The 25,829-nt window shown below is 44.6% G+C and overlaps 1 long non-coding RNA gene across 1 annotated transcript in view; it reads right to left on the bottom strand.

The window, feature by feature from the left end:
• The window catches only part of LOC141073717 (uncharacterized), a 96,269-nt gene that overhangs the window by 33,870 nt on the left and 36,570 nt on the right, over positions 1–25,829 (bottom strand). The window contains exon 2 of the long non-coding RNA XR_012227051.1: positions 4,553–4,728. This is a non-coding gene — a long non-coding RNA (uncharacterized lncRNA). The remainder of the gene's footprint in view (positions 1–4,552; positions 4,729–25,829) is intronic.

Below are 25,829 nucleotides of genomic sequence, written 5' to 3'. Positions count from 1 at the left end.
ATGTATGATGGGTATATGGGCATGGGACTATGGGAAGGAGGATATGTATGATGGGTATATGGGCACGGGACTATGGGATGGAGGATAATTATAATTTGCTTTAACTAACCACAGTTAGTTACTATGCCCGGGCAGCGCCGGGCTCTTCAGGTAGTTGTCAATATTACAGGTGAAGAATCGGGTTAACTTAATGATGTTATATGAAAAAATAGAAGCCATCAGAACTGACTCATTCGGAACCTATAGGGGTATTTGGGAACCTTGGATTCAGGCACAAAATGGAAGTGATCTCCCTAGAGTGATATCCCTATCAGTGTAGTATATAGAAATAGATACCGCCGCTGATAAATATAAAGCCTGAAACAAAACTTACATTAATCCGCATTGACTCAGTTCTTAATAACAGCACTCACCGTTTATTCCCCCCCTACCCTAATTTAGTAATGTTGAGACTGTTGTTTTATAGCTTTATAAAACTTGGCATATGATCAGGAAGATATTGTATACTTTCCCATGTATGCTTTCATACGCACCCCCCTGCGCGGGGATTTCACTGCTTTGATATCAATGTCTTTCATGTTAAAAGATACTTATGTTCTTCAAAAAACTCGTTGAAACTAAAAATCATACAATATCAATTTTTTGTTTTTTAAATTTTAGATTCTGTCTCTCACAGGTGAAGTGTACCTACGATAAAAATTACAAAGCTCTCCATTCTTTGTACGTGGGAAAACTTACAAAGTTGTCAGTGTATTAAACACTTATTTTCCCCACTGTACTTGTGCAGAGCCGATCCTTGAAGATTCTATCACAAGATTCCGTGATGACATCACTGGTGATGATCGGTCATTATGACATCACTGATGATGCGCGGCCATTATGACATCACTGATGATTCTCAACCATTATGACATCACTGATCACAGTCTCTACTTATAGAATGTACACAGGATCACCGGTGCCATTTTTGGTTCTATAGTGACTGAGAGCATTTGCAATTATTCACTATGGCTGAATTACGTTTGCACGATTTTCAGGTACAAGCACTGTGGGAGATTGTTATCAATAATAATCGCCCTGACATTTTGCTTCTACCACCCGATGGCATCCTCTGCTTCACTTATCGGCTGATGGTGCAGCTAGTAAAGGATTGCCTGACCAAAAACAGACAAGATCAACTAAAGTCAGAGTATCTGACGGATTTACGTCACAACATCACGTCAGAGTATCTGATGGATTTACGTCACAACATCAGGACATTACTACACCAGGTAAATGGCGGACGCTCCGCACAAATCTACTCTATAATAGATAATAATGGTGGATAGAAGCTTCTTCTTTCCTCCAATATAAAACATGATGTGTCCCCAAATACTGTATGGAGTCAGTGTATCTGCAGAGAGAAGCAGATGACACATACAATGGCCGACTCTCATCTCAGACTTTTCTTTTTTTGCTTCTTTTCTTCTTTATAGGCTGAAAAAAGATCTCAAATTGAAGATTTGGCTTTTATTAAAGACCTGGCCAAAAAAATCCTGCGTGTACTAGGAAGTCAGGTCTGCTCGTCGGAACACCCGGTAAGGAGCCTTCATCTTCTCTATCACATGTCCTTGTTTTCTGATCTTCTCCCGATCACCAGATATCAGAAGATCTGGTATCAGATCTTACAAGCCTCCCTGTCAGTCCCCGGCAGCCACAGGAGGTTTTATGGCCGCCTGTTGTGCTGCTCTCTCATCTGTGAGGACAGTCTGTATTCTGCTGATGTAGTCACAGCTCAGCAGGGGGGAGTCTGTATTTTCCCTTCTTTCTCGCTCTATCAGGGTACGTTTCCACTTACCGTAATCCCTGCGCTTTGGATGGAGCAGAAACCTCGCTCTGCCCAAAGCCCCGCCCCCTTCTGTACACGTGGTGATTCTGGATGTGCTCACTGAACATATCCGGAATCTCCGCAGCGTATCCATAGAGTAGGCTATTTACTTTGGAGAGACTGAGCGCCTCCACAAGGTAAACAGACATGCTGCGGTCTAAAAAGAAGCGCCACATGTCCGGTTTCGTGGGTGTGTCACCCGCATACTAGGACGCATAGTTGAGACCGGATTTCATAAAAGCCCCTCCACTATGCTGGAATATCTGGCCGCTGTGGATTAAATGCTGCGGCAGGACGCAGCATTCAATACACAGCAAATACTGAATGTTTCCGCTATGTGGAAACATGCCCTCAGAGTCTTCCTGCTTGTAATAAGATAATACACATCATTAAAGAAATGTTGTGTATACCAGTCCCTTATACAGTATGTTAATGTGGACTTGTGGAGAGGAGCTGCAGTGTAAAGCAATTCTACCCAATAATGTAATGGATAAAGTACAAGATGTATCCATGGTGTAAAGAACGCAAATAACGCAGCTCTGGGATATCACGATGCATAAAATGAAAACTGGCACCGAACATGAGATTTTTCAATGTTAACTCATCTTAACCCACATAAGTGAGAGAAGTTTCTGAGAAAAGTTCTAATGATGGCATGTGATTTGTAGAGTTACAATTGGTGCATCTGTAAATGTTGGTTTAGTCCTTTCTGATTATGTAGAGCAATAGGACTACATGGCACGAGACACCTAGTCCTCCACTGATAATCTCCTGCTGATAAAACACTGATTTTATTGAAACAACAGCACACGAATTAAATAACACATCGCTGGAATCAGGGTCTCTGCTCCTAAATCATGCTGCTCTCAGAATACATAGTTCTCCCCTGTGTGATCTCCCGTATTATCCAGCACTTTACAATAATACCGGTATATAGAGGATCCCCCTTATATTACATCCATGTGGAGTGTTTGGCTTGTATCGTCCCCTACATCGGATCAGTGTAAATCAACTGGGACATAATATAGGAGTTTTTACATCCTGATATGTTTTCCTGCTGCTTCTATTTCTTAGTATTATTTCTTATTCTTTTTTAGGACTTGATCAAATCATTGATCCCGGCAGCAGAGCCGTGTATGAGCGACTATGAAACTACCAATCTGATCAGTAGTGGAGCTTTTGGGTGAGATTTCCTATAATCCCCATTTCTCGGGGTTCCCTATGACAATGATTTACCATTGTGCTCTGCCATTCAGTGTTATCATAGGGAAACGATCAGAGTCCACATCACTGTCCACATCTAGATGTCACTATTCTGGTCAGTTATATACAGCTGAGCGACCAGATCTGTAGCAAATCAGTCTGTAAGGAAAGGGATGATATAATATAATATGATATAATACATTACACTCACCGCCCCTAGACCTCATCTGTTCTTATGCTGCCGCCTCCACCACAGCTTCCCCGTCCTCCGTGCCAATCTTTGGATTTTTCAGGGCCCCATTATGGAGCGGATAATAGTGATTGGCTGCACACTGTCAAAGGAGGGGTGACACGATACTGGCGCCAATGACATCTGCACCCCCACCCTCCACTATGACCATGTGAGTCTGATCACTGGCCTCAGCAGCAGAAGGGAGAGCAACCAAAGACTGGCACAGAGGACGGAGGTCTGCAGTGATGGACGGGCAGGGACGAGAACAAGTGGGTGTAATGTGTTTAATTATATTTTAACTTTTTCCCTCCCCTCCATTTATTGTGCCTTAGTCTGTGGAGAAAGCAAAAAAAACCCCATCTTGCTACGATAATTGGAGAACTTTCAATTTAGACCAATTTTTATTTTAAGTGAATCGTATCCACTGGTCGGTTATAGGGAATCCTCCCAAGATGAATTTCAGTAGATTCTCTCATCTATAATGTGACCTGGGTGAGGGTCCGGCAGACGTGGCATTGTGCAGACCTCCTATAGGTGATCCATGTAGAGCTCTTTTATGTATTTCTAGATGTGGATTTCTAGTGATGGCCGGACTGCTGGTATCAAACATTACTACAAAAGATCATATAATGACTTGTATATACAGACTGTTAATAAGGGTTCATTATAAACCATGGATTCTCCTTCTCTCCAGGGCCGTCTACTTAGTGCGCCATAAAGAATCACAACAGATCTTCGCTATGAAGAAAATGGCCAAGAGGAACCTGAATACTCGTAATAAAGTGGAAAGGGCCTATATCGAGAGAGACATCCTAACATTCGCAGACTGTCCCTTTGTGGTCTCCATGCTCTGCTCCTTCCCAACTAAATCTCACCTGTGTATGGTCATGGAGTATGTAGGAGGTAGGACACGTACATTGTATCATATTCCGCCCATGTCTGCTGACATCTTATCACATCTCATATCATTAGGACTTGTCCCCGTGGACGGTTACATCCCCACAGAAGATTTACTATAAGTTTTCTAATGCCAAGAAGCCTATAAAGGCATTGATGTGTGTGATCTCCCTGTATATCCGCCCTGAGCACGTCAGTATCTCCAGCTGTAGACGAGATGTGATGTCACTTTATGTCATTAGTTTTATAGTTGATATTTCACCATGACGTATCTTTATATATTGTTTCCTGCCCCAATGTTTCCGCTCACTTCTCATTATACATCATGTTGATCTGCTGTATAAACCCCTCACCGGTCATATTTCCTTTCTTCTATAGGTGGAGACTGTAGGACCCTTCTAAAGACCAGGCGTCGTTTATCTGTCCTCTTGGCCCGCCGGTACTTTGCAGAAGCTGTCCTTGCTGTGGAATATCTGCATAGTTACGGTGTGGTGCACAGAGACCTGAAGCCAGAGAAGTAAGTGAATACCTGTAGTATAACAAAGAGAGGAAAGTTATCCTTTATTATCTCACGGTCTATGAAGCTAAACTCATCTTCTCTTTCACAGCCTCCTGATAACATCTTCTGGACATATTAAAGTTGCCGACTTTGGACTTTCAAAACTTGGTGTCATGATACCACACACCAACGTCTACAAGGAATCAGCAGAGAACATCTCCAGAGAGTTCATGGACCATGAGGTCAGCAATACCTACAGGAACTGTGCTTGTTCTGTACAAATCTCATAACTCTATTTTCTCTTCCCTACATTCTTCATTTTTAGAGCTTTTTTACTGATATTTTATCTTCTGTCATTCTGTTTTTATGTCAAGAACTTGTCATAATAATTGTTTCATCAATTCTCATCTGTATCTTCTGTTGGTTTCTAGTTCGGTGGCACCCTGAATTACATAGCCCCTGAGGTCATCCAGAACAAAGGCTATGGAAGACCTGTTGACTGGTGGGCAATGGGCATCATATTATATGAAATGCTCATGGGATACACACCATTTAAGGCAGATTCCAAAACTAAGCTTTATGACAATGTGGTCACTGGTAAGTAGAATAATCTGATCATTGCTTTGACCTGTTATCTTGGTTTAGTTACTTCCTTTGCTTTATCTTACAGTCCAGTAAAGAGGTTTTATGTTCTGTAATTTTCTATATAACAGGAAATATAATATGGGATCCTGATTACACTCCTCCTCCCCAAGCTCAGGACCTCATCACTCAGCTGCTCAGAAAAAATCCTGTGGATAGACTTGGGACAGGTAACATATAATAATAATAATATTTCCTTATTACACCAAGGACATATCGCTCATGTCCATGAGATTCATCTCTTTTCTATCAGCTTCTTCATTTATAGTTCTTAATACTAAGATTTTCAGTCTATTTCCTACATGTCTGCTCAGTTACGTAATTAGTTCAGATTAAGATAAACTGTTTAGATATGTTACATAGTTACAAAGGTTGAAAAAAGAACTGAGTCCATCAAGTTCAACCTTTCTCCACCAGTTGTTCATTTTATAACTAGATTAACTATAACCCACAATGTTATGTGCATTGAGGAAATCATCCAGCTCTTTTTTAAAAGCTGTCATATTGTCTGCCATTATTACCTCTTGTGGTCGGGCACTCCATAGTCTAACTGCTCTAACTGTAAAGAACCCTTTCCTATTAACCTACTGGAATCGCCTTTCCTACACCCGTAATGAGAGCCCCCTGGTCCTTGGTATGAGACATGCGCCAGTCCTCTGTACTAACCACACATGTATTTATACATATAAATGAGATCTCCTCTGAGGCATCTTTTTTCTAAGCAAAACAAGCCCAACTTTTCCAACCTCTCATCATATGGTTGTCTTCCATCCCTTGTAATAATCTAGTTGCCTGATTATAAACTGACTCTAATTTCTGAACATCCTTTTTAAATGTAGAGGATAAAACTGGATCCCATTATTCTAGATGTGGCCTCACAAAGTGATTTATAGGTTTAGAAGAATTGGTCCTAGAACAGAACTCTGTGGTCCCCACTGCTCCTAGTACAGATCCCTGCAGTCCCCACTGCTCCCAGTACAGATTCCTGAGGTCCCACTGCTCCCAGTACAGATTCCTGCGGTCCCACTGCTCCCAGTACAGATGGCTGCGATACGCCGCTGCTCCCAGTACAGATCACTGCAGTTCCCATTGCTCCCAGTACAGATCCCTGCGGTCCCCATTGCTCCCAGTACAGATTCCTGCGGTCCCATTGCTCCCAGTACAGATGCCTGCGGATCCCACTGCTCTCAGTACACATCCTGTGGCCCCCACTGCTCCCAGTACAGATCCCTGCGGTCCCCACTGATCCCAGTAAGATCCCTCCGGTCCCCACTGCTCCCAGTAAGATCCCTCCGGTTCCCACTGCTGACTACATCCCATTTAGAGAACATACCATTTATGACAACTTTGTTTCCTGTCATTTAGCCAATTCCTTACCCATCTGCGTATAGTTTCCCCCCAGTCCTGGCTTCTGTAGCTTCAGTATAAGGCTGCTTTTTGGTACAGTATCAAATGCCTTTGCAAATTCCATATAAATCACATCAGCTGCATTACCAACATCCAGATTTGCACTTACCTCCTCATAGAAACCCAACATGTTAGTTAGACACGACCTATCTTTAACGAATTTGTGCTGTTTGTCAGCTATTATATTATCTACAATATATTTCTGCAGGTCATCTCTTATAATGCCCTCAAAAATTTTGCACACTACTGATGTCAGTCTTACCTTTCTTAAATATCGGTACTACATCAGCCATCCCCCAATCCTGTGGCACCACCCCTGTTACAAGAGAAGCTAAGAATAGAAGATACAGCGGCCTGTCAATTACTGGGCTCAATTTCCTCAGGATCCGTGGATGAATGCCAGGGGATATGTCAATGTTTAATTTGCTCAGATGCAGGCATGCTTCTTAGGCTATTTCCGGTGGTGACCTTTGATTTTTGCCTTTTTTAAATGATCCCTGGAACAGTTAGTTCACTGGTGAACACGGATGCAAAGTGCCTGTTTAATATCTCAGCCTTTTCTTTGTCCTGTATTATTCTCTTGTTATTATTGTCTTTTAAGGGACCTATACCATCTTTTTTTATCCATTTTGGCATTGATGAATGTATAAAATTTTATGGGATTTATTCTAATGTCACTGGTAATTTGTTTCTCTGTGGATAATTTTGCCAGCTTGATTTCTTTTTAACATTTCTTACTTAGATCTTTATACTCCTGAAATGCTATTTCAGTAATCTCGGCTTTCAAGATTTTGAATGCCTTTTGTTTTAGTCTGATTAAACTTTATAGTGTCTTATTTATGCATAATGGTTTCTTTTTATTCCTGGACCTTTTATTACCAGAGAGTATAAGTTTAATACTGGATTCTCGTCGTATATCCTTAAATATGCCCCATTTACGGTCGGAATCCCCAGTTACCATGAGATGGTCCCAGCCTACTCAATTAGGCTCTTCCCTTAATTTGTTGGTATAGAGCAGGGTTTCCCAACTCCAGTCCTCAAGGCACACCAACAGATCATGTTTTCAGGATTTCCTTTGTATTGCACAGGTGAAGCAATTATCACCTGAGCAATACTAAGGAAATCCTGAAAACATGATCTGTTGGTGTGCCTTGAGGACTGGAGTTGGGAAACCCTGGTATAGAGCTCTCTCTGACAATGTCTGCATCACTTTTGTTTTTCTTTATCCAGGAGGAGCATTTGAGATCAAGAATCATGCATTCGTTAGAGATTTAGACTTTGATAACCTTCTAAGTCAAAGTCCATTGTACGTTCCTCATCTTGCATCAAATGTGGACACCAGTTTATTTATCAGTAAGTAGAAAAGACGTCATCTAGACTAAGTGTCTGTTTGTCTCGTCTTCCATATTATGTGCTAATCGGTTCCCATTCATATTAATGATAAATGGTGACTGTGTTATACTGACAACCTCTAATAACACTTCATTATCTATGTTTTATAGACCATTCTGATATGAAAAAACATCTGGTCTCAGAGGATGAGAAGGACACAAGTGAGGACTTCCAAAATTTTACATCATCATCTGAAAGGCTTTCTAAAGTAAGTGTATGATCAGTAAATCCAAAAGATGTATAAAAAAGACCCATAAAAGTAAACATGAAATAATTTCATATCTTGTTGCTTCTGCATGTAGCTTTATACCACCACTAGCGGGGTGATGAACGATGAGGATCCCAAGTCACCTCCAAAGTATGCACCAAAACCCATCACAAACATCTCAGAAATGTGAGTAGATTATGGGGTCATTACTGGGAGAAATATGTTATATGTGCACACCATCAAATATAGGATAGAAATGACATAATATCAAATGCAACATCCACCGGCCCATGGTTACCAGTCGTTTTGCTTTTGTCCTTAGAAAGTGCTGGTGATAACAGCCCATGATTGCAGCCAGTCATGCATCTTTAGTGCTGCCCACACTGTAGGAGAGATGTAGTATTACATGTCAGATATTCTTAGTAGCTTAATTCCGCTTCGCTCTATAAAGCATAGTTTTGAGCAGAAGACCTTCCCAACTATGACAATCATATGTCCTATTAGGCCCTATAGTCGGTGTTCTTTTAGTGAAACAACCCCTTTTATACTGCGTTTACTTGTGATTGACATGTTTTTTTCTTCCAAACAGGCAGAAAGAATCTGTCCCTGTATCTGATAGAGACAACGCTATTACCACCTTGCCAACCTTGTCCCCACTATCAGGTATGTCCATGTCTGCTGCACCAACAATGTGAATGTTAACTTCAAGGCTCAAATATTTCCACATGTTTTTTCTGTAATAGGTCTCCTATGTTAGCCATGTTTCATGGATCCCAATTATGCTGCCCATGGGCCCATACTGTACCTCTATTTCACTAATTTTGTACAGCTATTTTATGAGTTCTGTGAGATATGTTGTAGCATACAATAACCTGCATTATCATAAGGAGACGTCTCCTATCATAGAATATCGCTCATCAGTGATGCACCTTATGGCGGCACACAGGGCGCTTACTGCTGTATATAAGTGACACATCTAATGCCCCTCATATGGAATTATGTACATTATATTGGACATATTCTACCCTATTATGATATAATACCAGATTATCAGGACTATTAGAGACAGGACTTGAACAATCCTACTATATAAAGGAGACAAAGCAGATCCCATTAGGATATATTATTAATGAGGGGAGGTTTACTTTCTGATCAGAATTTCCAGGTCAGACGGAAAGAAAAAAATCTCCAGTAAATCTGAGTAAAGAAGAAGAAAAATCAGAAAATGGAGAAAAGGGGATAAAGAATCTCGGTAAGTATGAGAATCATCTCCATGTTCTGGGATGTCAGTGAGAATCATTCGTGGGGAGCAGATGTCATCTGTCAGTGATGGGATTATCACTTGTATGATGGCTGACAATGATCCTGCCCTTTGTGTGATCATATTCCTCTGCAGTCCAGCCACAGTGACCGCACAGTAGTATCATGTCATATGGAGTCCCATCACTTGCATTATATTTACTTCTCTTCTCATAGGTTCCATCTTCCGCTGGATATTATCATCCTGCCAGAGCGGATTATCCAGGGCAGCGCAAGTATTTGCTTGTTGTCACTGTTGCTGTAGTACATCTAAAGAACAGGAAACCTAAGCATCCAGAGCCCTGATGTCCAGCAGATCCACCATCACTGCTGGACCATCACTACTGGACCTGTTTAGAAGCGGGACTAACTCCTAGCCGCGGTCTACGGACCAAACATTGGGCATGGGCAGGGCCTTGGGGGCAGATCCCAAGTGCGCTCAACCATGTAAAATAGCTTATGCTCAGGAAGATTGAGGGATAGCGCTATCGGATAGCACTACCCATTCATTTCCTTTAGGAATAGAGCTATGGGATAGCTCTACCCGTGCACTTTCTTCATGGATAGCACTATCGAATAGCTCTACCCGAACAGTATTAACGACCTGTATAGAAGGACCTTCGCCAGCTATCTGTGGCCTTCTGTTACATCTCTTGCCAGACATGTATCAGCTCTGTCTCCCGGCTTCGCAGTATTCATACTGCTCGACTGACTGGGCTCCTACTGGTATCTGACCCCGGCTGTCCTCCTGACTATGATTTAGCGTATTGATTCTGTTTCCTATCTTCTCCCTCCCTGAATTCCAGCAGATCCACCATCACTGCTGGACCTGTATAGAAAGACCTTCACCATCTACCTGTGGCCTTCTGACTCTTACATCTAGACCCGGACATGTTTCAGTATCACCTGTATCACCAGGCTCCGCGATAATCCTACTGCTCACCTGACTGGGCTTTTACTGATCACCTGGTATCTGACCCCGGCTGTCCTCCTGACTATGATTTAGCCTATTGATTCTGTTTCCTATCTTCTCCCTCCCTGAAGTCCAGCAGATCCACCATCACTGCTGGACCTGTATAGAAGGACCTTCACCATCTACCTGTGGCCTTCTGACGCTTACATCTAGACCCGGTCATGTTTTGGTATCACCTCTATCACCAGGCTCCGCGGTAATCCTACTGCTCGCCTGACTGGGCTTTTACTGATCACCTGGTATCTGACCCCGGCTGACTACCTGACTATGATTTGTGTCTATTGATTCTGTTCCTAGTTTTACCCCTCCCTTATACTTCTATCCTATTATTAGTCAAAATAAAAAATATATCTAAAAAAAAAAACTTTTACGTTTATTGAAATTTTTTTCACATTTATGAACGCATTTTGTTATCTGACAAAAATCTGTACATATACAGATACTGGCCGATTCATGCAGCCTTATATGTATATCCTTATTTATTGTAAAGGTGGCTGGACCTTATACAGCAAACACTTATTACCTTTGTTGTCCAACATTTTACTTATGAGCTGTATTATGAGCTGTAAATGTTCGAGCAGTCCTCACCTCCTCTTGTAGGAATTGAACTATGTGTTACCTTGTAATGTCTGACATTGTACCTGTAGCCTCTGAATTGGGAAACATCGTGGGATAGCTACATTATTTTATTATTAATTCTTATTATTATATAAAATGCCTAATATTTTTAGATTTATGTTTTATGATATTGATCAATTAAAATATTTTTAAGTCCGTTTTTCTAAAAAAAATTTCAATACAGAGTCATCATGTGTCAAGGGGCAGTAATAAGGCTATGGATGTGCCCAATACTCAGGGATCGTTTACTGTGAGCCTTTTGTCTATGGCATTATACCCTCATATAGTCGTCCTAATTAGACCGTTAGACTGGCACCATCATCTCCCTCTTCAGACAACTACTGCTGGGTGACTATGCCTGACACTTTGCAACCGCATGGCTAGCGAGAATTCAACTGTGACCTCTACTTGTTTGTTTTGAAATATATTCCTCACCCCCATGTTCCCAATTATATTGACGATGAATCCCAAATCTGCGGACATTAGAATATATAATGTGGAAAATGATGATTTGAGCAGTAATGTCTTTTTAAGTAGAGTATGGTGGTGGTGATGGTGGTTTGTGCACCTGATGCACAATTATGAAGAAGCAGAGATAATTTAAAATGAACAGTCTCTTTACTAATGATATGGGGCTTGTCAGTAGTTCTCGCAATATGTTACAACATACAGTTTACACAGAAATCGCAGTATTTGCATGAAACACAATTTACATCTGGTATCCCATGGAAATGGACTTTTTATAGAATACCACATAGGGAACACCACAAGGAAAGCACCAAGGAAAGCACTGATAGCACTGAGGGCAGAAATAAACCGGTTAAGCCAGCCATCATTCTCCTATGAAGCAGCCAGTATTTTCGATAGAAAAAACATATGTGCTACAACATTTCAGTAAAATTTTCTATTATATTTATTCATACATGTTAAAATCTCCCTATTACGCCACAAAGATATGAAAAAGTCAACACCTTTCATGCAGCAAAAAACACTCTTAAAGCCTCTTTGCGACGAGACCAAATGTTTCAAATCTGCAATTTTCAAATTGCAATTTTCAAACTCTGAATGATTATCTCTTTAACCTGAATATTTACACCAAACAAAATAGTTAATAAATAACATTTCCCTCATGTCTGCTGTCACGCTGGTGCCTTAGCAGGCTGGCGCTAGCGAGGGGGTTGTGGCCCCACTGTGCCACAAACCAGACTACCCTGGAAGGGGCGTGACTAAGACAGCTACCTCGGTCTTCGCTGGAGCCTCTGATGGTGAGGTCAGGCTTGTGCAGCAGGTAGCTGCCAAGTTCCACTCCAGGGTGGTGTCTGGCTGTGGCTGCTGATCCCACTGGGGAACAGGACACTAGGACAGGTGCGACTGACAGACAGGCAGGTCAGCACAGCAGGCACGGCTGGTACTCTGGTAGGCGGGCACGGCTGAGACACTGGCAGGCTGGCACAGCTGAGACACTGGCAGGCTGGCACGACTGAGACACTGGCAGGAGGACATGGCTGAGACACTGGCAAGCGGTCACGACTGAGACACTGGCAGGCTGGCACGGCTGAGACACTGGCAGGCTGGCACGGCTGAGACACTGGCAGGCGGGCATGGCTGAGACATTGGTAGGCGGACACGGCTGAGACACTGGCAGGCAGGCATGGCTGAGACACTGACAGGCGGACACGGCTGAGACACAGGGACATGGGCAGGAAGGAGTGGTGTATGAAGGAACAGGTAGAGACCTGTTTACACAGGAGGTGCAGGTACTGGCAGGAAGGAATTGTGTATGAAGAAACAGGTAGAGACCTGTTTACACAGGAGGTGAAGAACCGCAAGGCTGCAGTGAGGAGCTGCAGTTAACAGCAAGAGTCTCCGCAGCAGTAGAAGAAGAACAAAGCAGAACAAAGCGGAACCGCAGGAGTGCGGAGCACACGCAGAGCTACAAGAGTGCGGACCACAAGCAGAGCTGCAAGAGTGCGGAGTACAGGCAGAGCTGCAAGAGTGCGGAGCAGGCAGCGCCGCAAGAGTGTGGGGCACAGGCAGAGCCACAAGAGTGCAGAGCAGGCAGAGCAGCAAGAGTACGAAGCACAGGAAGAGTCACAAGAGTACGGAGCACAGGCAGAGGTAGGATTAAGTTCAGACAAGGTAATGGTACAAGACAAGGTACAAGGACAAAGACACAGGAAGATGGATATACTGCCTCCTGGTGAGCAGAGAGGACACATGCAAGGCAAGGCAAGGATATTATGCCTCCTGGAGGGCAGATGGAGAGGTACAAGGCAAGGTAAAGAACAATAGCACAGGGATCAGGATATTCTGCCTCCTGGAGGGCGGACGGAGAGGTACAAGTCAAGGCAAGGAACAAGGACACAGAAACAAGGATATTCTGCCTCCTAGAGGGTGGAAAGACAGGCACAGACACAGAACTAGGAATCAAGCCTCCAGAGAAGGCGAAACATAGGACAGGACCTGGCAACTTAGCAGCAAGACACTAACTGAGTTTAGGCTTTGCACAGGCAGCTACCACCGGGTGGAGCTGCTCTAAATACTAGAGGCCTTTTGATAATTGGTCAGGGACACATTAGACAGGTGCACCCTGATTGCATAAAAACCTATAAGAACCAGAGAGTTCTGGCGCTGGGGGGTTATTTAATGTGTGGAGAGATTTGTAGTGGGGATGGGGGGTACTTAATGTGTGGAGGGGATTTGGAGTGGGGATGGGGAGATTTAATGTGTGTGGGGATATTTGGATTGAGTATGGGGGAATTTAATGTGTGTGGAGAGATTTGGAGTGGGGATGGGGGGATTTAATGTGTGTGTGTATATTTGGATTGGGTATGGGGGGATTTAATGTGTGTGGAGAGATTTGGAGTGTGGATGGGGAGATTTAATGTGTGTGGGGATTTGGAGTGGGGATGGGGGGATTTAATGTGTGTTGAGAGATTTGGATTGGGGATGGGGGATTTAATGTGTGTGGGGATATTTGGCTTGAGTATGGGGGAATTTAATGTGTGTGGAGAGATTTGGAGTGGGGATGTGGGGAGTTAATGTGTGTGTGTATATTTGGATTGGGTATGGGGGGATTTAATGTGTGTGGAGAGATTTGGAGTGTGGATGGGGAGATTTAATGTGTGTGGGGATTTGGAGTGGGGATGGGGGATTTAATGTGTGTTGAGAGATTTGGATTGGGGATGGGGGATTTAATGTGTGTGGAGATTTGGAGTGGGGATGGGGAGATTTACTGTGTGTTGGGGATTTGGAGTGGGATGGGGAGATTTAATGTGTGTGGGGATATTTGGATTGGGTATGGGGGGATTTAATGTGTGTGGGGGGATTTGGAGTGGGGATGGGGGTACTTAATGTGTGGAGGAGATTTGGAGTGGGAATGGCGGGTACTTAATGTGGTGGGGATTTGGCGTGGGGATTGGGGGATTTAATGTGTGTGGGGATATTTGGATTAGGTATGGGGGGATTTAATGTGTGTGGAGAGATTTGGAGTGGGGATGGGGAGATTTAATGTGTGTGGGGATTTGGAGTGGGGATGGGGGGATTTAATGTGTGTGTGTATATTTGGATTGGGTATGGGGGGATTTAATGTGTGTGGAGAGATTAGGAGAGGGGATGGGAAGATTTAATATGTGTGTGGGGATTTGGAGTGGGGATGGGGGGATTTAATGTGTGTTAGGAGATTTGGATTGGGGATGGGGGATTTAATGTGTGTAGGGAGTTTTGAGGACACAAAATGAGGCGCATGTATGTATGAGGGCATGTGTGAGGAAACAGTATGGGGGATGGGTGCAGACACAGTATGGTGAGTGGGGGGATGGGTGCAGACAGTATGGGGAGCAAACAGGTGAATCTATGTGGACACAGTATGAGTAGCGATGGGAAAAATGTATGTGGACACAGTATGGGGAGTGAGGGTGATGGGATGTGTGCAGACACAGTGTGGGGGTCAGTGGTATGTGTGAGCAGACAGTATAGAGAGCGAGGGGGTAAATATATGAGGAGACAATATGGTGAACAGGGGATGTGAGAGGAGACAGTATGAGGAGGGAGGGGAATAGTGTGAGGCAACAGTATGGGGGGAGAAAAGTGAGTGGGCACAGAATAGAGACTGAGTAGCGGGGGTGTAGCATGAGGGGACAGTGAAAGGGTACAGCCAGGAGGGGACAGTATACCAAGAAGGGGGAGTGTAAGGAAAAGATACAGTATAGTGAATGGGCACTACAGGGAGGACACAGTGTGAGAGGAGAGGACAGTGTGAAAAGGTATCCCAGTCTGGAAAGAAGAGGCCAGTGTGAAGAGCATGTACCAAAAGAGGGACAGTGTGGGGTAATATTTTGTGCAGACAATATAGTGAGGGGCAATTATTTATTCAGGGGCTAAGTGTATTGCAGATATTTTTATTCAGGAGCATTATAATGACACTGCTATCTTTAAGGGCATCATGTGGAGATTTGCTGCAGAAGACCGGAGAAGATGGAAGTCTGCAGAGAAGAGCTGTAGATGAGAAAAATCATCATGGGGTCTGGACAAGATGAAGAAAACAAGGAGAATGACTCCAGAGACGACTTCCTCTGTAAAGTTCCTGGATGTAAATATTATTTGTGAAACTGACTTATTCTCATGTTTTTATTTATGTTAGGAGCATTAAAAGGGGTTGGCCTGGTTTGTGCAGTCATTCCACGTGACTGCAGACTTCTGAATTCTCACAGTGCGCACTGAACGCTGTTAGGATTCTCTCATGCTGGTAATTTACATACATGTGGTCACGTGCTGACTAGACATGTGTGGCCTCACTCAATGAAAATGTGTAAGGGAGGGACAGGACTGTAGTCGTGACCTGAGATACTGTAACATCTATGTCCAGTCCTTCCCCTACAGAAAACTGTATTCTTCTCTTCAGCATACCTGCATCTCCAAATCCAGACTTCCCTGAGCACTTCCCAGGCAACGGCGGTCCCTCCTTCAGGTGACCCCCAGTAATGGAGACACAGTCCAGGTTAACTTGAACATTCTCTTTACTTAATACTTCACATATTACATCCACAGTTGGCACATCATGATATTCACTTGTTTCCTCATCTTTCCCTGCTTGGCTGTCGCTTCTGTGCTAGACTGCTCCCCAGTTCCTTTCTGGCCTAACCTCGCCATAATGACAATTCCTTCTGCCTGTTTCGCCCCAGACTCGAAATCATCAGTCACCAGGTTCGGTTGCTTCTGGTAAAGCATCTGGCCAGTCTGTACCGATCTCGACGAAGCTCCAACTTCCTTCAACTCCTCACTCCAACCGACTTCTGCCCTAAAGGCATCTGCCCAGGCAATGAGTCGCCACATTTTTCCTTTCCTGTTCTGGCCCACTGCAATGATGTACAGTGGCCATGGATAACGTGGGCTGCAGTGCTTTAACGTTACGTGGCTGCTGAGCTATCCGGGCCTATAGCCAATCTGGACACTTGGGCACCCTGGCCCCGTCTGACCTAACTTCCTAGAAACTCCTGTCTTACCAGCCGGCAGCCCCTCCTACACTTAACCCTCTGTAAACATCCTATAAGCTATACTTACAGTGCACACTAATATGCCCCCATCTAGCGACCCACAACAGAACTACACCTACCCTATGTATAGGAAAGGGGAGAAAACAATTCAACAAACGCACCAATATCATAATTAATGTATGAGTTCATAGGGCCAATGCCAAATAAATTTGATGCTGGAATAATGGACCAAAATAAGGAATAATCGCAAATATATATAAACACGGAACAGAAAAAGCGATCACAAGTCCAAACTTATTATGAAAAATCCATGAAAAAATTCTTTATTATAAAAAAGGATACAGATGAGGAAAGCAAAACACCACAATGCGAAATTAGCTAAAAAGCCAAGGCGCTGACACATGCTGCAGACATCTCAAATATTAAGTAAATTACAGCAAGATAATATTGTGTTTTAGATAAACACCCATATGCCCTTTTTATAGATCATAATATCAGGTAAAATTCTACAAACAAAACCCATTAGTAATATGTAAGCACCAACATAAGTGGGCACTCAATTTCTCTCAATACATGGGTAGTTACTGAAGTAAACATACCTATTTAGCAGAGCGGCAGCAGGGGAGAAGAAATGAGAGCAATCAATGTGCCAGCGTCACCCCAACGCGCGTTTCAGAGCGCTATGCTCCTTCCTCAGTAACTACCCATGTATTGAGAGAAATTGAGTGCCCACTTATGTTGGTGCTTACATATTACTAATGTGTTTTGTTTACAGAATTTTACCTGATATCATGATCTATAAAAAGGGCATAGGGGTGTTTTTCTAAAACGCAATATTATCTTACTGTAATTTATATTTGAGATGTCTGCAGCATTTGTCAGCGCCTTGGCTTTTTAGCTAATTTCACATTGTGGTGTTTTGCTTTCCTCATCTGTATGCTTTTTTATAATAAAGAATTTTTTCATGGATTTTTCATAATAACTTTGGACTTGTGATCGCTTTTTCTGTTCCTATGTATAGGAACTATAATACTAAAGTGCCCTCCTCTAATGTCCCCAAAAAGGATGCACTTTACTGACCCTAAACTGTACATGAACATTAGTCACATAACATTATTTACAGTATGATTCTTAGAAACACATCACAACATAATACAGTTCTCCAAAGGATGGTAACACATATATAAATGTGGCAGTACCATGAATATGAGCGATAATACACTTTTCTATGTAGCAGTACCGCAAGCATTTATCATAGACATTATCAACATTAACGTGTGTAAACATCAACAGATAAAAGACAATTAGAAGGGAAGCAAGGAGGTCATTCTATCTCACGTATAGTCGGAATGTGGCCAGAAGTATATAAATCACATGCTTGTGCTGACATGACCGTGTACTCTTGCCAACGGTAAGGGAGATTCCTAAAAGTGTGCAGTGCATTTGTTGTGAGTAGAGATGAGCGACTTTGCCTTTTTTCGGGTCGAGTAAGGTTTCATGAAACCCGACTTTTGCAAAAGTCGGGTCGAACGCAAATCGGCCGATTATCGTGAAAAGTCGAAGGCCGACTGAAGCACGAAACCCAATGCAAGTCAATGGGGAAGAAAAGTCGGCAGTGAGTGGAGGACAGGAAACACACCTACAGTGCCTATTTTAATGCCAAAAACATAAATTCTTATTACTTAAGCTTACTAATAGTTAGGCATTGAAAACTGCGGGTTATATGGCTAAAGTTGTGGGGGGGTAGGGCTGGCTCCAGATTTTTGTGGGCCCAGGGCCAAAGAGTGTCAATGGGCTCCTTTAACACATGCCACAATTCATGATCCTCTGATACGGCAGAGAAACAGCTGTATAGTACAATGAAAAATACTTCACTTCTTACATCACATGACTGATATCAATTTTAAATTCTCAAATAGCTCTAAAAACGGACAGTATATTACTCAATACAGTATTATGGCCACCGCATAGTGCGCTATACAGAGTAATGAGGCCCATATATTTCTCCATACAGAATCATTGGTCCCATATAATGTTCGATACAGTATATGATGAGCTCCACATAATGCTACAGTATATGTTGGTCCCCATGGATGAAGCTCCACTGTCTTATGGGCCCAAATAATGCTCCATATATAATGGGCCCCATTTCTAATGCTCCAGTGTATAATGGGCCCTGTAAATGCTGCTCCAGTGTCTGATGTCCACCTTTGGAATGCTCCAATGTACGGTGGGCCCCATATATCATTCTCCAGAGTATAGTGCTCCCCAAAAATTGCTCCCAACCTTTAAAACAATTAAATGAGTCTCCTCGCTAGGGAATCCCTGTACTAGTGTGGACTCCTCGTCGTCCCCATCTTCCATCTGTCTGCACTTGGACTGTTTAGGCAGAGGGTGTACAGACGTGATGTCATCGCGCTCTCTGACCAGAATGTCACTGTCAGGAAACACGGAAGACGTCACGGCGGTGGAGCAGGGAGAGGTAAGTATTTCAACTTTGCAAGTGCTCTGATCCTTAGCAAGCAGGGGGGGCCCACTCATTGGCGACGGCACTGGCAAAGGGCCCCTTAGAGTACGGCCGTGTGTCTGACGGCGGGTGGTCCCTCCCACCAGCAGAGACACTTTTGCGTACTATGAGGGGCCTTGTGCCAGTGCCGTCGCCCATGAGTATGCCCCCCACCTGCTCAAAGAACCTGCACTTTCATCTGCACCTTCCTCTTTGTCACCGTGTAAGGTGGTATATAGTGTGTGGGAAGGGGAACCTGAGTTTCATCAGGGTCAGATTCTGGCTGTGTAGAGTGCGATGGGAATGTAGTGGTCTGGGTCAATGTACCAGCAGAATCATCTAGCAGTGGCTGGACATCAGTGCACTTGTGGGGCCCCAGGACGGTCGGCACAGTGGCATTACCATCCTCCTAGGGAGTGTGATGTCATGCTTGGGAGCAACAAAGGATCTCTCTAGCAGTTAAACCATCACACAACACAATTCCCACTCCAGGCCAGCAGGGAGAGCTCTGAACCTGACTGCTGAGGAGCTGCTCTCTGTGGTCGGGAGGAGGGAAGTTAGGGCAGTCTGTGAAGGGAAGGGGAAGTGTGTGGACGTGAGAAGGGGAGCTGGAGGATGAGCAGAGTTAAAGCTCACTCCTAGCTGGAGCGCATGGTCCAGATTCCGGTCTCCGAGTTTGTAGGGACACTGACGGTCCTGCAGCAGAAACCGGAGGAAGTAGCAGCTGTAAATGCTCTGTTCCCAACTAAGGCTCGGAGGCCCCAGCAGCGACTTGTGTGAGCCAGAAGGAAAAGGCTACGGCTGCCTGCCATATGACAAAGTTTCAAAAGAGAGTCAACAGGGGGAACTTCAGTGAACTCAGTACTGCGAGTACCTCAGATAAGCGCTAGAACGGAGGCCACACTACCTACAGTATCTGCAGAGAGAGAATTCCTAATTTGCTTCCAAGCTGACCAACTCCTTCTCCATCTGTACTCTGGGTCCTGGACGGCACTTACCAAGTACAGGTAAAGGAACTACACAACTGTGTCTGTCATCTTTCTCCTGCGCCTGGCGCACGGCTCTGCTACATCCTGCACTGCACACCATCTACCAACTTTTTCATCTGCCCTGCGACTACGGCCCTACCTGTGCAGGGCTTCTACATCTTAGCTGCACCACAACATCTGTCCCAGAGAAGCAACACTGCAGCGCTGGTCAATCTGATCAGAAACCACAGGTGGCGTCACGTATCATTCACCTATAAATGTTATTCACCCCTTTGCATGGAAGCCCAGGGCCACAGACAGGGTCACCACCACCGTGACAAATCTCTCAGAGACACCGGCCTGGTACCGATTAACCCCACTGCCCTGGCTGGCCACCCACACTCCATGTCAGATTCATCTTGGACTGGGGAATTCACGATTTGACTTGATAACCCAGGCATGGTATGTGAGAAAGAGCTACATGGACTAATGTGAAGAGTGGCCTGCTGCATCATTCACTTTTGGTGGGGGTGAAGGACACAAGGAAAGGGGTTCTTCCTGACCAGGAGCCAGCACTTGATGACTCAGTGCTTGCATTTTTTGAAACCTCAGAAAAGGAGGGCATATTAGCTGGAGTCTGTTTCGGCAATGTAAGCCAAAACCAGTTCCCGATGCTCCGGCTTTAAAAGCGGTTAACCTACTCCCAGAAAAGGTAGCCTTCCAGGTGTTCCGGAGACAGACCATGACGCAGGATCAACACCTCCTACCATAGCTGCTATTGTGCTTTTGCCACTACCAGCAGATGCACCACCACCATCAGTACCAGCTGGCCCCCCACGCCCACGGCCTCTTCCACCATACTTCCAAATTTTGGAGAAAATGTACCCAAAATAACATCAGATATATGGTACTGTATCAGAAGCGTACAGCTCTATACAGTCAAAGGATAATTGTCAATCTCCCTATATATTTCATGAGTCACACAGAGACGCTCACAGGCTCAGTATGGATTAGACAAGAATATAAAAAGTAGAAAAAGGGTACAGTATCATCAGATAGCAGGTATATATAGTATAGTTTAAACATTCTAAATTCTCGTATATATTTCAGGAGTCAGACACTGACGCTCTCAGGCTCAGTATGGATTACAACACAATATAAAAAGCCGTAAAACGGTAATGGATCTGAAGCGTACAGCTGTACACAGTGTAGGGGTCATTGCCAATCTCAGTATTTATTTCCACAGTCAGAAACAGACTCTCACTTGGTCAGTTTGGATTAGACCAGAATATAAAAAGCAGTAAATGGGTAATATATCACAAGCGTAGAGCTGTATACAGTGTTGGGGTAATTTTTAAATCTACATATAAATTGCAGGACTAACCCACAGACTCTCACACGCTCAGGATGGATCACACCACAATATAAAAATAAATAATCACACATGTGGGCCAATGTTCCAGGTGTCAATGATACACTTAGAGTGGTGGGTGGAGGAGGACTTCCTGGAAGAAAGGGTACAGCATCACCAGATACCAGGTATATATAGCATAGTTTAAACATTAAAAATGTACGTCTATAAATCAGGAGTAGTGTTGAGTCACCCCGCTAGTGTTCGAGTTCGGTTCTGTTCGTCGAACAGGAGGCAAGTTCGTCGAATGTTCGTCGAACGTTCGACGAACACCGTCGAACCCCATTGAAAACAATGGCAGACAAACACATACAAACACATAGAAAACAATTACATAACACCTTAAAAGGTGTCCCAAAGCAGACGAAATGCTCAGAAGACACAAGTAACATATGGAAAAGGGCAACTACATATATAAAAGAGGTGGAGGAGTAAAAGGAGGAGGAGGAGACACAGATATAGGCATGTCATGCCCTTATGAAGTCAAGAAAGGCTGGAATAAAAATTTAAAATAAAAAAAAAATCTAAAATTCTAAAATCGAAGATGATCATATACCGTCGGACTTCCCACCATAAATTATGCCAACTGCCGATCGGGCGGCGTTATTCCCACGACCCTCTGAACAGCGTCCATGAAGGCAAAGTGTTTGGTTTCCAGGGGCAGTATGGTTGCAAAGCTGAACCTTAAAGGAATGTCCAGAAGGGCACCACCAGGAGTGGAGCCTGCGTCTTAATTTGACTCCACATGGGCAACCTCAACCATGCCAGTCACGGAAAGGATGGACAGATTGCAAGCTTTGTCGATTCTGTGGGTGGTAGTGCATGGCCGTTTTTAGTTGTGCTAGCGATTTGTCAGCTTAATTCCGTTAATGAACGAGACTCCGGCATGCCCCCGCGGTCCGCATCCAGCTTACTAGAGGGACACGCGAGGCTCTGGCACATGAGATCGAGCAGTAACAGGTCTGTCACGCCCTTACATGTCCGGGGCTGCATGCGCGCTACACTGAAAGGACCAGCATGTGTCGCTTACAGGTGCAGATAACCCGCTGAACCCCGTTAGTGATGGGGATCTGGCATTCCAATTCTTCCCCGCGAACGAGGATTTCCCAGTAAGTGCAGGTCAACCGGAATTCTGGAATTAGGCCTAACCGGCATTCCAGAAAGAATATGAAAAAATTAAGTGTCCAAACCACAGGTACTGTAGCTTGCTTAACAGCTGGGCTCCTCTGCTGAGTAGCACGCAGTTCTTACATAAACAGGTGGCATAGCTTGGTTCACAGGTGGGCAACTCTGCTGAGCAGTAGACACAGGTACTAGGCCCAAAGTATTCACTGGGCTAAATGGAGTTAAAAAATGGTTCTTACATAAACAGGCGGCATAGCTAGGTGGGCTCCTCTGCTGAGTAGCAAAGAGTGCTACAAGGCCCAAAAGGATTTTCTGGACAAGATGCGGTAAAAAATTATTAGAAACACACACGGTGTAGCTCCTTGACAGGTGTACTACCCCGCTGGCTACCAGACACCGCTACTATGCCATGAAACTGTCTATTAACATTGAAAACCATTATTAATGTGAAAATAAAGTGACGCTTTTGGTGAACGAACCGTTCTCGAACGGAACCTCGAACAGCCGAATTTTAAGCAAAGTGTTCGAGTTCAACGAACGGCTCAAACACCTCCCAAAACAGCTCGAATTTGAGCTTGGCAAACGGGTCGACTCGAACACTGCTCATCTCTAATCAGGAGGCAGACTTAGACAGTCTCAGGCCCAGTATGGATTCGACAAGATTGTAGAAAGTTGAGAAAGGGTACAGTATCGCCGGATAACAGGTATATATGAAGCACAGTTTACACCAGGGGTCTCAAACTCGGCAGAGTAAATGGGCCAGACATAAAAAAAAATTTAAGCTGGTGGGCCGCATTCCTTTCAAACGTAATACAGTTACAATTGATAGCGGTATCTAAGGGGTTAAACGGCCGCGATCGGTGCTAATACCGATCGTGGCCGTTTAAATAGGTTGTCAGCTGTGATGTACAGCTTAAGCCCCCGTTACACATAACGATGTCCCAGCGATCCCACGAACGATCCGACATGATGGGATCGCTGGGACATCGTTAGACAGCCCCAGCGATCAGGACCAGCGACGCTGGACACTAGTTTCTAATGTAAACATCGGGTATCCAGGAGCCGCGCGACTCCTGGATACCCGATGTTTACATTAGACACCAGCGTCCAGCGTCGCTGATCTCTGGTCTCTCGCTGCCACACGCAGCGATGCGTGCTGGGCAGCGGTAGACCAGCGATCGAAAAACGGCCCAGGCAGCTGCTGCACGATCAGTGATAACCGGCAGGGGGGCCAGTTGCTGATCCCCGTCACACACAACGATCTCGCTGGCGAGATCGCTGTGGTATCACAAAATCAGCGATCTCGGTAGCGAGATCGCTGTGTGTGACGGGGCCTTAACCTCAGCAGATGATAGTATCAGCTCTGCATGTGAGCCGGCGCTATCATCTCGCTGTACATGCACAGCCACAGTCACCTGCAAAATCCAGCAATGGGAGGAAAGTCACGCCTCTGCTCTCTGTGCACTGGCGTGATGTCATTACACAGCGCCAGAGGGATGTCATCACGCAGGGCCACAGCCACTATGGAGCGGCGCACTCCTCCTCTCTTCTAGCGTGAGCAGTGGCGTAACTACAAAGTTATGGGCCCTGGTGCCATGCCAAAATACACGCAAATCTCCATTCCGCACACCTTCTACATGCACATCTCCACTCCGCACACCTCGTACACGCACATCTCCACTCTGCACACCTCATACACATGCGGCTCCGCTCCGTACACTTCATACACACACGGCTCTTCTCCGTACACTTCATACACACGTGGCTCCGCTCCGTACACTTCATACACACGTGGCTCCGCTCCGTACACTTCATACACACGTGGCTCCGCTCCATACACTTCATACACACGTGGCTCCGCTCCGTACACTTCATACACACGTGGCTCCGCTCCGTACACCTCATACACACGTGGCTCTGCACACCTCGCACACGTGCCTCCGCTCCGTACACTTCATACTCACAAGGCACAGCTCTGTACACTTCATACACACACATCTCCGCTCCGTACATCTCGTACACACGTGGCTCTGCACACCTCGTACACACGCAGCTCTGCTCCTTACACCTCATACACACGTGGCTCCGCTCCGTAAACCTTGTACACATATGGCTCCACTCCCGCGAGCCGCGTGTTTGAGACCTCTGGTTTACACATTAAAAATCTATGTCTATATAACAGGAGGCAGTTTCCTACTCCACACTGATGAGGGGCAATACCCCGAAACAGCTGTCTGTGGATGGATACCATGTTTTGGCATAGGTGGTTTCCTTCATTGGAGACTGCCCTTCCCGTGGTTGTTCCTTCCCGGGGAAAGACCTGGCTAGTCATTGCTTGCGTTGAGAAACATGTGATGGTGTCTCCGCGGCTGTTGATTTACATGCTTTTGCATATTTCCCATAAGGGATGGGGGCATTGCTCTAGATCACTGCGTTGAGAAACATGTGATGGTGTCTCCGCAGTGTTGGATGTTGATCTCCATGAGGTCACTCATCCTTATGTTCATATATAACAGGAGGCAGACTCAGACAGTCTCAGGCCCAGTATGGATTCGACAAGATTGTAGAAAGTTGAGAAAGGGTACAGTATCACCGGATACCAGGTATATATAGCATAGTTTAAACATTAAAAATCTCCGTGTATATTTCCGGAGTCCGACAAAGACACTCACAGCCTCAGTATGGATTAGACAAGAATCTAAAAAGTAGAAAAAGGGTAATGTATTCGAAGCGTGCAACAGTATACACTGTTGAGGTATTTTTCAATCTTCATAAAGATTTCAGTCTCAGTAAGACAGTCCAGACTCTCCGCAAGAGGAAACGAGATGGATACAAGTACAGACGGAAAGTCGAGTGATTGCAGAAATTTTGGATTTACTAATCACGGGACAAACTCCCGGGAGAATTCTCAGAGGCGATGCTGACCCTCAATTACTTTGTCTGTGGAGACAGCGAAAACAGTTCTTGTGAAAAAAGGTTTGCTGTATTGCAGTACCGTGGATCCCATCACCGTTACTCATCTCTGTTATGAATGGGTCACCGAGGAGGAAAAAAGCAACACACGCTAAGTCTCAGAAAACCAGAGAG

The sequence above is a fragment of the Dendrobates tinctorius genome, unplaced genomic scaffold (genome assembly GCF_039654945.1).
Source record: "Dendrobates tinctorius isolate UK_male_01 unplaced genomic scaffold, ASM3965494v1 ptg000314l, whole genome shotgun sequence".
Classification (NCBI taxonomy): domain Eukaryota; kingdom Metazoa; phylum Chordata; class Amphibia; order Anura; family Dendrobatidae; genus Dendrobates; species Dendrobates tinctorius.
Note: the sequence above shows the minus strand (reverse complement) of the source record. Positions and strands in the feature narration are given on the sequence as shown.